Genomic DNA, 12440 nt, shown 5'->3' on the forward strand with positions numbered 1-12440 from the left:
ATTTTGTTCCAGGTTGAAACAAGACTCCAGTGTACTGAAGTACTGAACCTTAGGGAAAATTTTGCCTTATTTTCCAGTCTGGTCCCTCAACGCATGTATGTTTTAACAAAACCAAAATCTTTTCATTTTTATTTGCTTCATCTCCTATTTTAAAGCAGTCTAAAAGTAAAAAAATATGAGAAGTACTTTTTAACGGAAAGCCCCAAAAAAATCCATTTAGAAAATATGAAAACAAGCCATTTTGATATTGCCAGAACTGACTCTTCCTCTTGCTTTTTTTCTTCTCCCCCCACTTCCACAAAGAAAGTGGCACCATTTTGCAAAGGACTAAGATTTTACGGAGATGCACCTTTTTGACGGAATATGGCTCCAGTGTTGCTGGCTTTTGTGATCGGCTCCTGATGGAGTAGTCAACTGATGAAATCTAATGTGCTTTGAATTATCTCAGCAAAACGCTTCGCTTGCGGTAAATTCATTGGCATGTATGCACATTGTGTTTCCTCAGATCAGGATGACAACCTCATTGCTGGCTGGCTTGTGGCATCCCAAGTTAACACATGTAAACTTCGCAGCTGCGAGCTGTGTTACAACCCAGAGGACGCAGGGGCTGAAGCCAGCGACTTCTTTCTTTTGTTTTCCTCCAAAAAAAAAGCCTATGCAGAGAGGCCGTTTCAAGTGAAGGACCATGAGGTAGCATAGCCCACTTTATTTCAACTCCATTTTCATGTGGTTCTTCTGACTTAACGCCCCTGTCTATAGCGGAGAGCTCCCAAAAGCTGACTGAAGAGGGGGTCTTTACAGTGTTTTGGGAGAAAAGGGAGGATTTTGATTTACAGGCAGCCTGCTGTACGGTACTTCAAAGCATCCATTTTCCAAAGTGCAACAGATATAAAGTAGCCACAGAAATTATTTTCCTGATGAGTCTGAACTGTGAAGTGGGAAAAGGGAAGCATATTCCAGTGAGTGGTTGCGGTGCAGTTTAATTTTCCCGTGTACCCCAACTGCAGATGCAGTCTGCCTGTTTCGATGTTTAAATCATCCAAAGCTACTGAAGTCTGTTGAGCTTAAGCACAGAAAAACATACCTGATCCACCCAGCTGCAGCGGATAAGCTGGGTTTTAACCATAGCAATTGGGAATCTGGGGGGCAGGGCCTGGGTTTTTTGTTGGGTGGGTTTTTTTGTTTTTTTTTTTTTTTTTTAATTAGTGTCTTACAACCTAAGTTCTCAGAAAAACCTTGAAGTGTTCATCTGAGAATCCAAATCAGAGGGCATTTCTGTGTCAAACAGGTATCAGCAGGTGGGTATGGCTCTTGGCACGCACAAACCCCCGATTGCGAGTAGGGGATTTTTTGATATCTGCTTCAGGAAGACGGATGCCAGGGAGGCTGGAGAGGGGCCAGGAGGAAGGAAGAGGCCTTCCTGGTGGGTTGAGGGGAGACTTTGAAGCGTGACCCTGAGCAGAGCCGGGGTGGGAGCGGAGGCGAGAGGCAGTTGGGGTGGGCAGCGGGGTGCCACAGTGCGGAGGCAGGAGGGGAAGGCGAAGGGCAGTGAAGAGGGTTTGTGGGCAGGGGGGCTGCCAGCAGCCGGGACAGCAGCGCCCGGGGCTGGGGGCTCGCCGGACAGGTTGCAACAAGCATTTTGGGGAAACCGGCCAGTGTTTTTTAACAGCTGGTTTGACATAATGAAGGCTGAGCAGCCTCCAAAGCAGCCCTGATCGCATGCCCCAGAGGCAAGCAGCGGCTGAAGTATCAGCCTAGGAATCAGGAGACCAGGGTTTTATTCCATCATCTGCAGGACGTTCCATCATCAGGAGTGACTTTGGGCGCATAGCTGATGTGCTTGCGCCTTGGTTTCCCCCCCACCAAAAGGTGTTGCTCATGTTGATATCCCCCGAAACTGAGATGCTAGAAGCGGAAGCCTCTCCCAGTGCGGTAGGACAAAACCACTGAAATTAAAATACGGCAAGTTCAAAACTGTCAGAGGGAATTCCTTTTTCACATATGCTGATGCAAATCAGGGCTAACACCAGTGACTAAGGTGAACTGGCGTCAGTGGGAAACATAACTAAGTGGGGTCTGTTGAGTGCCTATATAAGTAATAAGCACACACTCATCGAGCCCTGACCCAGCTATTCTTCTGTAGTTTAATTTTTTAATAAAACAATTTTTTGCCTGCCTTTTTTAAGACAACTGTTGAAATGAACCTTTGTTCATGTAAAATGCATTTGCCATATGACTAATGGTTATTTTTAAAGTGCTGAGCAAAGCGTATGCATGTGTGTGTCTGAGACAAAGAGAGGGAGTCTTTGTGTATTTGCTGTGGTAATTGTTTATGAATATAGTTGTTTTTTCCAGTTATCCTTTCCAATTACAATACATCAGCAGTCTTGTCTCCATTTCTCTCTGTTGAGGTTTGCGTGCAAGTGTAGAGATTTATGCTTTCAGATATTTCAGCTACAGAAGTATATGCTCCATCTTAAGCATTGATTTTTATTCATAAAGTGCCATAGAACAGATAGAGAAAAATTTGTGGAAAAAGATGGAGTTAAAAGTTAAACCATGGTCATGCAAACAACTATGTGGCCATACAGCTAATTTCAGGGCCTTGGACTGAAATACTATTTCATACCCAAAAAATAAAGGAGAAAGTCTGAAAAGCCGTAACTCATGCTAATGCCTGCAGGAGAAGCTAAGTGCAGAGTCAAGGCCGGAGAATTTAACCTAAAGCATATTAGTGGGGCTTCACAGACGGAGACATGGTATGGAAGTGGAGAATTAATTTCTTCCACAATAGCAAGATTTTGTAATATTGCTCAAGAACAAGCACGGTGGAAAATAGGAGAGATGGCCTGTGGAGCATAAAGTCATTTGCACTTGGAATAAATGAATCTACGAGCGAAGTCCTAGCCCTACATGTCAGCAGTAAAAATCCCACAGACTTTACTTGGTTTACATTGTACTTAAGGTTTTAAATACCTGGGTCCTATAAATATAAATATATAAATAGCTGGGGCAATGGTCTGCTATGACTGATCTCCAAATCAGGCACTGTGTAAATGCCGGATACATCTTAGAATCATAGAATACTTTGGGTTGGAAGGGACATTTAAACGTTAGCTAGTCTAACCCCCCTGCAATAAGCAGGCACATCTTCAACTAGATGAGGTTGCTCAGAGACCCATCCAACCTGACCTTGAAGATTTCCAGGGATGGGGCACCTACCACCTCTCTGGGCAACATGTTCCAGTGTTTCACCACCCTCAGCATAAAAAAATTCTTCCTTGTATCTTGTCTAAATCTACTCTCTTTTAGTTAAAGCCATTACCCCTTGCCCTATTGCAACAGGCCCTGGTAAAATGTTTGTCCCCGTCTTTCCTGCAGGCCCCCTTTAAGTACTGAAAGGCCAAAATAAGATCTTCCCGGAGCCTTCTCTTCTCCAGGCTGAACAGCCCCAACACTCTCAGCCTGTCCTCACAGGAGAGGTGTTCCAGCCCTCTGATCATTTCTGTGGCCTCCTCTGGACCCGCTCCAACAAGTCCATGTCTTTTCTGTGCTGAGGGCTCCAGACTTGGATGCAGTACTTCAGGTGGGGTCTCACCAAAGTGGAGTAGAGGTCCAGAATCACCTCCCTCACCCTGCTGGCTCGATGCAGCCCAGGATGCTGTTGACTTTCTGGGCTATGAGTGCATATTGTCGGCTCACGTCCAGCTTTTCATCCACCAGTATCCCCAAGTCCTTCTCGTCAGGGCTGCTCTCAACCCCTTCGTCCCCCAGCCTGTACTGATACTGGGGGTTGCCCGCATCATTTGTGTGTGTGTGTGTGTGTATTTAATATGAAAGCAGCTTTTGTTTTACAATTGCTGCTAGTGCCATAGGTCGTGGGGACTGGTTTTCATTAACATACTTAGGCTTTTGTGATTTAACACTATTACATGATCTGAGTGTTTGAAAATGACTTGAGCAGGTCCAATCCGCAAAGTCCGCCACGTGTCTCAGTGCCCTTTCCCAGGGCAGGAGTCGTTTCACACTGCTGGCACGACGTGATTTCTTCCAACAGCACAGCAGGAAGAAATCCGTACAGGTTTCAGAGGCTGTGAAAACCCGCATGGTTTAGCAACCCCTTCTTCATCCACAGAAACGAAGGGTCTCCATTGCTTTCTTCCTCAAGGATAATACCACCGCAGTTATACCGTAGCAGGATATTTTAAATTCATGCTATTCGGTTTCAGAGCTAGAGGTCTGTAAATGCTGCTGTAAGGCTTCTGCTGTTTGACCATTATTTCATGCTGGCATTTTTATTTGAAGGCCCAACCATAGCCAAGAAAAGGAAACTTCTGTACTTCTCTTTTTGTGTTACATCTTCCAACTGGAATATTTTCAAGCACAATAGAATTGAACATGAGCTTTGGGGAGGGAGGAAGAGGAGAAAAGGGAATCAGCTAGAAGAGATGATGACTACAGTGGGGTACTCTGCAGTTTAGTTCTCTGGGGACTGAAAAATGCTTTCAACCAGTGTGGTGTTGCAACAGTCCAAAAGAGGAGAGAAAAATCCATGTCTGGTCTAGACCGACCAGAAACTAAAAACAAGGGACACTTTGAATTCTGAGACTCTCACCACAACTGAAAACTGTGCTCAGGCCAAGTAACTGGAAAATCAGTTTCTCGGGTTAGAGAAATGCTTCCCTGAAGAATCAGAAGCAGCTCTCCATTTTAATTGGTAAAGAAATGGTGATATTCTGAAGCATTGATTCTAACACTTGAACCGGCACAAAGGTTTGCAATCAGGGCTGTGAAGAGATTTGGTTAGTTTCACATGGAGCTCAGTGAAACGCTACAGTAAAACAATTTTTTCTGTGACATTTTCTTGCCATTTGGCTGTGATAGACTATCATTTGTCACAAAATGGAAAAACAAAATCTGTCTTCATAATGTACCAAAAAGAAGTCTGATTGTCAGGAGGAGGCATAGGGACTGGAGCTGAGTGGTGAAACCCTAGATCAGGAGAAGGTTGTGAGAAATCATATACCAGGAGACCTGAGAATCCCCCAACCAGGAGTAATTGAATGCGGTAATTGTTAAGGAGAGCTTTAAAAAGAAATGTTGAGTAAAAATTACTTACGGGGTGCTTGTTTTAAGAGGGAAGTGTAGTAAATTTCAGGACAAATTTTTAAGTGGCAATAGTACAGGCACGGCCTATGCTGTAGGCAAAATAAATTTTCTGAACTAAATGACTCCTTTCAGTCAGTCAGGCTACAGTGTTTGTCTTCGGGGTGAAATATGTATTTCCTTCATTGCGCTGGTACAAGGATGGCTGAAGCCTGAGAGGAGGTCTCTAGGGATCCGGTCGTAATGCCTGGCAATACCACCTGCTCCTTATGGGATGAGGGGTGAATTTACAGAGATTTGCGTTGCAGAACAAGGGATGAAATCAGAAAAACCTTCTTGGATGTGGCAGAGATATGTGAGTAGTATTTCATTTTGCAAGAAACAAGAAAACTTAGGTATTTTTCTCTTAGACCTGCACTTTTAAAACTGGTGTATTATTACCAGTCTCCTTGCTGTGGAAGATGTTAGGCTAAATATATTAATTCCAGGAAAAGTGCCCTGCAATCTTCTGGATTAAAGTGATATATGTATCAAACATTATATTATTTTATGATTAAGCTTTAATACAATATTTTCTTCAAAAAGATTCAGTCAATATACTTGAGTCTGGTAAAAGTAATATGATTCATACAGCCTGTATTTTATCAGTACTTGAAGCCTCTCTTTTACAAAAGAGCACCACAGCACTTGAAGATAACAAAAAATGAAGGGAGTTTGATGATGCTAGGCAGTCTGTTCTTGTAGTGCTGTGATTTATTCATGCTCTTGGAGAACTACAGTCAAAGGATATGCAGACAGACCATTTTTTTCAGACAATTAAAAACTGTAAAGGTGGAAAGTGAAGGAAGAATGTCACATGCTTCTGTTCAAGTCTCTTAGGTGCTGTGGCCATATGGTAGTTCCAGATTCATTCATCCAATTTTACCCTTTCTTTTCCTCCTGTTCTCTTTTCATCTGACGGCCATTAGAAAGCACAACTTCTCTGCACTAATTTGTAAGGACAAGATGATGTGCTGGGAATGTGTCGTATCAGGGATGGGGAACTCTAGAAGAATGACCTGGAACTTTTTAATGTTTGCAGTGCATATTTAAGTATTGGGGAAAGGGGCAGAGATACCTTCCACGCATATGATTCTTGCATGCAAATATGCTTGCAAGCTCAAACTCATACGAAATTCTCATCTGAAATTTGTTGCATGTTGCACAGAGTTTAGGCCAAGATCTATTCACCTCTGTTTTTTCAGTGTTCAGCAGGGAGTAGTCTTCCTTGCTTTGGCTAACTGAAATACATTTTAGGAGGCAGCTGCCTATTGCCAAGAAGAGCCCGCATGCAAGAATATTTCCATCTGGGATGACTAACATGTGCCCAATGTACGTCCAGTCTCACATCCCACTCTGCAAACAAAATCCACTGATGAATTAATTCTCTTCTTGCTTCAAAGGGCAGTCAAAAGATGAAAGTGAAAAACTGGACATATTTCAAAAAATTACATTATATGAAAAATAGGTCATTCAGCCAGATTGCAAATCATAGATTTTCAAAAATATGAAATGTCACGCAGTCCTATTTGAAAAAGTATGTGTTTCCTTGCTTTTTGCATATTTTGGTAGTGATGGAAAGAAAGTATGCAAAAAGGAAAGATAGTGTTTTAAATCCTTCTCAGGATAACGCCAACAATATTCAACTGGTTTGATTCAGGCTTATGGCGATGTAAACACGATGCGTTTGTCCTTGCTCGGTTTGTAATTCTTTCATAACAGAAACAGCAAAATTAATTTGAACAGTTGTAAATATAAAAGTGATGCAACAGTTTCTGGTATTACACAGTTGCAAATACCAAGTCTGCTTCTTGTGAAGACACTTGATTTTATTGCATGTGTCATATGCACGGCTGATCCTTCTCATGCACTGAAGGAATGTCGATGCTGATATAAAACCCCATATAATAACCCATTGGCTTCTCATATATCAGTGACTCAGGCAATAAAATATATAATTGTGATGCTAATTAAAGTGCTATTTTTAAGATATGTCTTTAAGAAAAGGATTGTTTGTACCTACCCAGAATTAAAAACAGAGCTGTCAGACTAATTCAGTATAACTGTCAGTACTTAAAACAATACACAGAAGCTGCAACTTCTTAGCTAGTCTCAGAGGTGCAGGTCTGAGGAGGTGTAAATCCTCCACCCAAGACGAACGTACAACGTACTGCCTGCTGTTTAACTGGTGGTACATATATTAGCAGAGCAGAGGCCCATAATTACATAAATCCTCAAAAAAATTAGGTGTTTAGTAAACTAGTTGAGCAGTACCAGTGCTAACTGCCTAAAACTGGCAATCCAAAACTCAAACAACAAAGAAAACGTTGACCCAAGCAAAACAGTATTAATCTCAAGAATTAAAACCCTAAGCCAGTGTCATGTGCAGTCCTCTCAGATGTAATTACATACTGTATTCTAGTTTATCCTGAAGGTGCCCGGTATGTTTTTCCATGCTGTAAAAATAAATACAGTGATTTAAAACCCTGGAAAGTCCAACTAGGTAATAAATAGTCCAGCTTGGTAGGAATGTGGGGCCTGACTTTCTGAGATCATCTGTGCTCTCTGTGAACATTTCGTCCAATTCAGCACATCTGGGCATTTCTTCTGCAGGTGCCAGGGGAAGCCACAGGGCTTCCCCCTCCGTTTACTGCAATGGCAAAGTGGTGACCCATCCTTGCGGAGGCCAAGGCAAAGAGCAGGCTCATCGGACCTAGTAGTTGGCAACATTCAAAAATTAGTACGCAGATTAAACAAAACCAGGTCATACTTTTGTATTAGAGCAACTTCTATAGTTGGAAAAAACGGGCAAGCTTTTAGACAGACAAGACCACTTCTGGTCTGGAACAGAAGTAGGAGTGTTCAAAGCTAAGTACAAGCTGAGAACAATTGCTTTGCTTTTACTTCATCATATTAAACAAAGCACTGTTGGGACTGACTGGCCACCTCCTAGAGCCTGGAGAGTCATCAAGCTCTGAGTTAAGAAGAAACGGTATTTGGCCCAGCTATGTCAGTCTATATTAATCCCACATATGGCTCCACCAGCTTCAGCAGACAAACATATTTAACCTAAACATTTAATGATCATTTCCATTGTGGAATTGTTTATTTACAATAAAAGGCAGGACGGCCTTAAGTGGGCAGGACTCTAGGCTGAAACTCTGAAGTCAACCCTCTATTCTGCACTCAGCTGCTGGTCTACTGAGTGATCTACAGTGAGTGGCTCTCTCAGTCGGCTTCTGCGTGGTAATGGGCATAATAACACTGGCCTCCTCACAAAGTCCTTCGAGATCTACAAAGGAGAAGTGTTACACAGCAGCTATACACTTCATTACTAGCCCTTTTTCATGTGGTTCCTTTAATAGACATTTGAGTTCTGATTTAGATCTTCTGAACAGGGTGTAACACTACTGCTGCTGGTAGCAACTCTGAGTTTGCCAAATGTGACTATGAGACTCCTACTACTGCTACGTAAGCAGTTAAAAAGTTATATCTCTAAACTTCCCAATGTCAGATATGCTTTTAAGTAGGGAAAGGCTATTTGTGTTCAGGATCTACAGAACTATCTTCATCTCCCTGCGCAATTAACTGCAATGGGACATCCAATCTGAGGAGGCACATGTGGAAACAAATAAGCACATAGACGCTCACAGATTCTCCCAATAAACATACAATAAAAGTTATCTTTTTCACCCTTAAGTAGAACACAGGAAAATGAGTGCCAATGAATTTCGCATTATTCTGTAATGCATGTGTACGTGCACAGTCAAATGTAGAAATGCATAACCGTAATTAGGCACAATGGCAAATGAATGTACTATGAACATATGTGAGTATGCATACATTGGCATTAAATAGTACATAATATCCAAAAAAGCTATTGCAAGTAAACCTTCAGGTTGCAAAGCCAAGCAACATTGGATATTCCAGAATGCAGGTTTCCTGGGCATCTTTAATTAGCCCTTTTGAATATTTATGATGATACAGTTTTAATTACATGATAATGTGTAAGGTTTTTTGTTTCCTTAACAGATCTATGTTTCAACCAGTCAATGGGGAGGCAGTTTTTTAACCCTTCTAGTTTTTATCTTTTTCCATTTGGTGCTCTGGCCTCAGATCTCATGTCAATGCACATGGTCCAAGTGTTACACTGAACACAGAAAACATTAATCCCCTTCCAAGCTTTTGTTTCTCTGGTGCTCCCATGACAGCATCTTAACGTGCCCCAAATCCTGATGAATGTATCTCTGCAACACATCTGTGCAGGGGGAGAACACTATTATTTTCACAATATTCTTGTCATCATGCAAAGGCACTGAAGGACAGGGAGGGAAAGGGCAAAAATGTTGGAATGACAACTTTCAGCGAAAGCTGAGTGAGAGACGTGGGAGCTTTTGCAGGCATAGCATTTCCCTAGCACTTTCTCCACTCAAAGCACAGGCCCAGTTGACTTCAGCTCTCAGCACTTCTGCATTTCAGGGCCCAGGTGTCTCTTGTTGAGCACCCAGAAAATGAGGCCAAGCACTCAAGAGGGAGGAAATTCCAGAATGATGTCATCATGCCTACACGTGGGGAGGGGGAAGGAGCTAATCGTGCCCAGGCAATCCAAATTCTGGCATTTGCTAACATTTTAGCATTTGGCTCACAACCATATCGTTCTTTTAGCTGAGTTTCTCTGTATATGTGTATACATTTCTCTGTAAATAAATAAGGACATCTGAACTGTGTCTAACCTGCTAAAAACTCTTGCGCTGCCTTTCCTGTAAAACTAATTTATTGACGTGTCTACTCTTGGTAAGAGGTATGGCATGTGTTGTAATAACCTTTACTTATTTTCCCTGCTGCAATTAAATCTAGGGAAATCTAGAGAAACTTGGTTTTGATTGTTCCCAGAAGAGGAAGGAAGGGAAGTAAAGAAGATCTACCTTAATAGGTGCTGAAGTATCGATACACTCCCTGGCTCCGGCTGTGCCTCAGCCATTCATTTATTCACTGCTTTAGAAGCAGGAACGGGCTATAGGCAGGCAAACAATTTGACAATCCCCAAAATCAGGGGAATCAAGGACTTCTAGAGGACAGAGACAAATTTGCTTCACTTCGGTCTGAAAACCCCCTACTAAATCTCAAGTTCTACATTTGCTACATCATCCCATCCCTGTCCATTACCAAATTACAAGCGAAGCATTAAAAACCATAGCATACTGCCTTAAAAATCCCAGGATTTTTAATAAAGTGTTGGGGTTTTTTTGGTTTGCTTCCTGCAAGTTTTCTCAAACGCTTCCCCTTCTGAAACTTCCCCACACAAGCAGACAGGTTGGAAACAGGTTAAAAATGGAAGCTGAAATCCATATGTAAACAGCTGGCTCCAAGAGCTAGTGCTCTAGGGAACAAAAACTTGTAATGCAAGACTCACAAAACTCTTGTGGGAGTTGGCCTCATTAGGTATCCACCATAAGTGTGTCTGTGTGCATATATCTGTACACCGTTGCGATCCTATCTGTGTGTGCACACGTACCTGAGGTTAGCAGAGCATTCGCTCCCTGCTGTGCCGGTCACTCCTCTCTCTTCTCACACTTCTCCTCTGTTCTTTGAAACTGGGAGTGCCGCTCTCTGTCGTACATCCCCATCTCTGCTAGTGCCACAGACTGATGCAGAAGGACCTTTTTTTTACCCTTCCTATGTGTGCACACCAGGTGAGCTTTTCTCACTGACTCTCTGCTGACTGTGTTGGATGTTATCTAACTTTCAGCCAGTGGACAGAACAACGTGTTTACCCTGCCGAACTGAAACGCCCTGGCTTGCTCTCTAAAAGCTCTTCTCCAGAGCCCCTCTATATACGAGGGAAACAATTGCCAAGGCAGGCATCGTGAACACCCTACCTTTACTCCACTCTGAAGGGCTATTTCCTTTCGTGGTCTGAAAAATCCCTCATAAAGGGGTGGCATTCATTAGTCGTGAATGCTTTTAGTTCTGGAAATGCCTCCCCGTCTCTGCTGGATTCCTTCTCCCTCCCCAGCCTGGGGAGCACACAGTTATCCCTCTACCCTGATGACTGGGGAGCCAAGTTTTCCCTCTTCTCCTCGCTGCACTCACTAGCGGTAGGGGGAGCAATGGCAGATCTTATGCCAAGATTTCCCCTTTTTCCCAAGAAGGAGAAGCATGTCTGTCCATGCTGAGACACTTCCTTACGGTGTGTGGCTAAGCCGTGCTCTCCAGCCAAGATGTCAGCTAGCAACATGTGCTCTGTGGCCTTCTGGGGGGAGAAGTCCTAGGGTAGGCAACGTAGTGGGAATAGCATGGTGCCTATTACGTTGTTGAAAACAAAATACAGCTGCGTGTTACTGTTGGCTGAATGCAACCTGTCAGCACCAACATATCCCCAAGAAGGCAGGACTGATTGCAGCCAGCCTTCGCAGGAGAAGGTGCCAGTAGCCGAGCAGTTGGAGAAGTGTGACATGTTGCCCCCTGCCCCAGGCCGTGTTAACGTGGCTGCGTTAGAGCGGGGAGCGTGCCTGGAGAAGTGCCATGTCGTGAGGAACCCTGTGGTGACAGGCAGATTGCTCAGAAAGCCCCAAAGGAACTGCAGCCGTTTTGCTGATGGCTGAATGTCCCGGGGCTGGGACAACATGCATTCTTTCATGCGATGGACCGACCCAGGGCACCAGTGATGCTTGCTGTGCCTTGATGGTATGTCAAGCTCCAGAATCACTCCAGAATAGTTCCTCTGTAGCCCACAGATTTAACTCACTCTTTTTGGACCAGCTCTATTTTCAGTCTTTGTAGTTTACTGAATCTAGAAGGCTGTGCGTCCCTACCCTCTCATGAGTGTGAGCGGGTTGGGTGCCAGCCCTGGGCACTGGAGAATAAATCACATTGCTGTAGCTGAGAACAAGTAACGAGGTTTAGGTAGGCTTTGAGCCATTTTGGTGCATCACTGTCTTTCCAGATCTGCTGTGTTATGTTTTGGGCTGGACAATCAGAACCCTTGTAACTTCAAACAGACATCAAGGAAAGGAATGAATGGTTTGCCCTCCTGAATAAAATGAGAACATGTGAGTGTGGGGAGAGAGGGGAAGGAAGACAGGCATTTGCATAGGTCAGGAAAGGTCATTAAAACATCTGGCAGTAGTAACTGACATGTGTCAAATTTTAGTGTTCATTAAATTCGTATTAATGCAAGAATGGTTCTTAAGCTCCAAATGCCACTTTTGGTTGCTGTGTTCCTCCAGTTGATGGTGATGACTTTTCAGAACTGTACCATGCTTGTTTGCTTGCTAGTGGCTTCTGACCTGAGG

At 43.3% G+C, this 12440-nt stretch overlaps 1 protein-coding gene across 7 annotated transcripts in view; it reads left to right on the top strand.

Moving 5' to 3' along the window:
* The window catches only part of DYNC1I1 (dynein cytoplasmic 1 intermediate chain 1), a 196826-nt gene that overhangs the window by 92847 nt on the left and 91539 nt on the right, over positions 1–12440 (top strand). The gene's annotated exons all lie outside the window — the stretch shown is intronic.

The sequence above is a fragment of the Chroicocephalus ridibundus genome, chromosome 2 (assembly GCF_963924245.1).
Source record: "Chroicocephalus ridibundus chromosome 2, bChrRid1.1, whole genome shotgun sequence".
Classification (NCBI taxonomy): domain Eukaryota; kingdom Metazoa; phylum Chordata; class Aves; order Charadriiformes; family Laridae; genus Chroicocephalus; species Chroicocephalus ridibundus.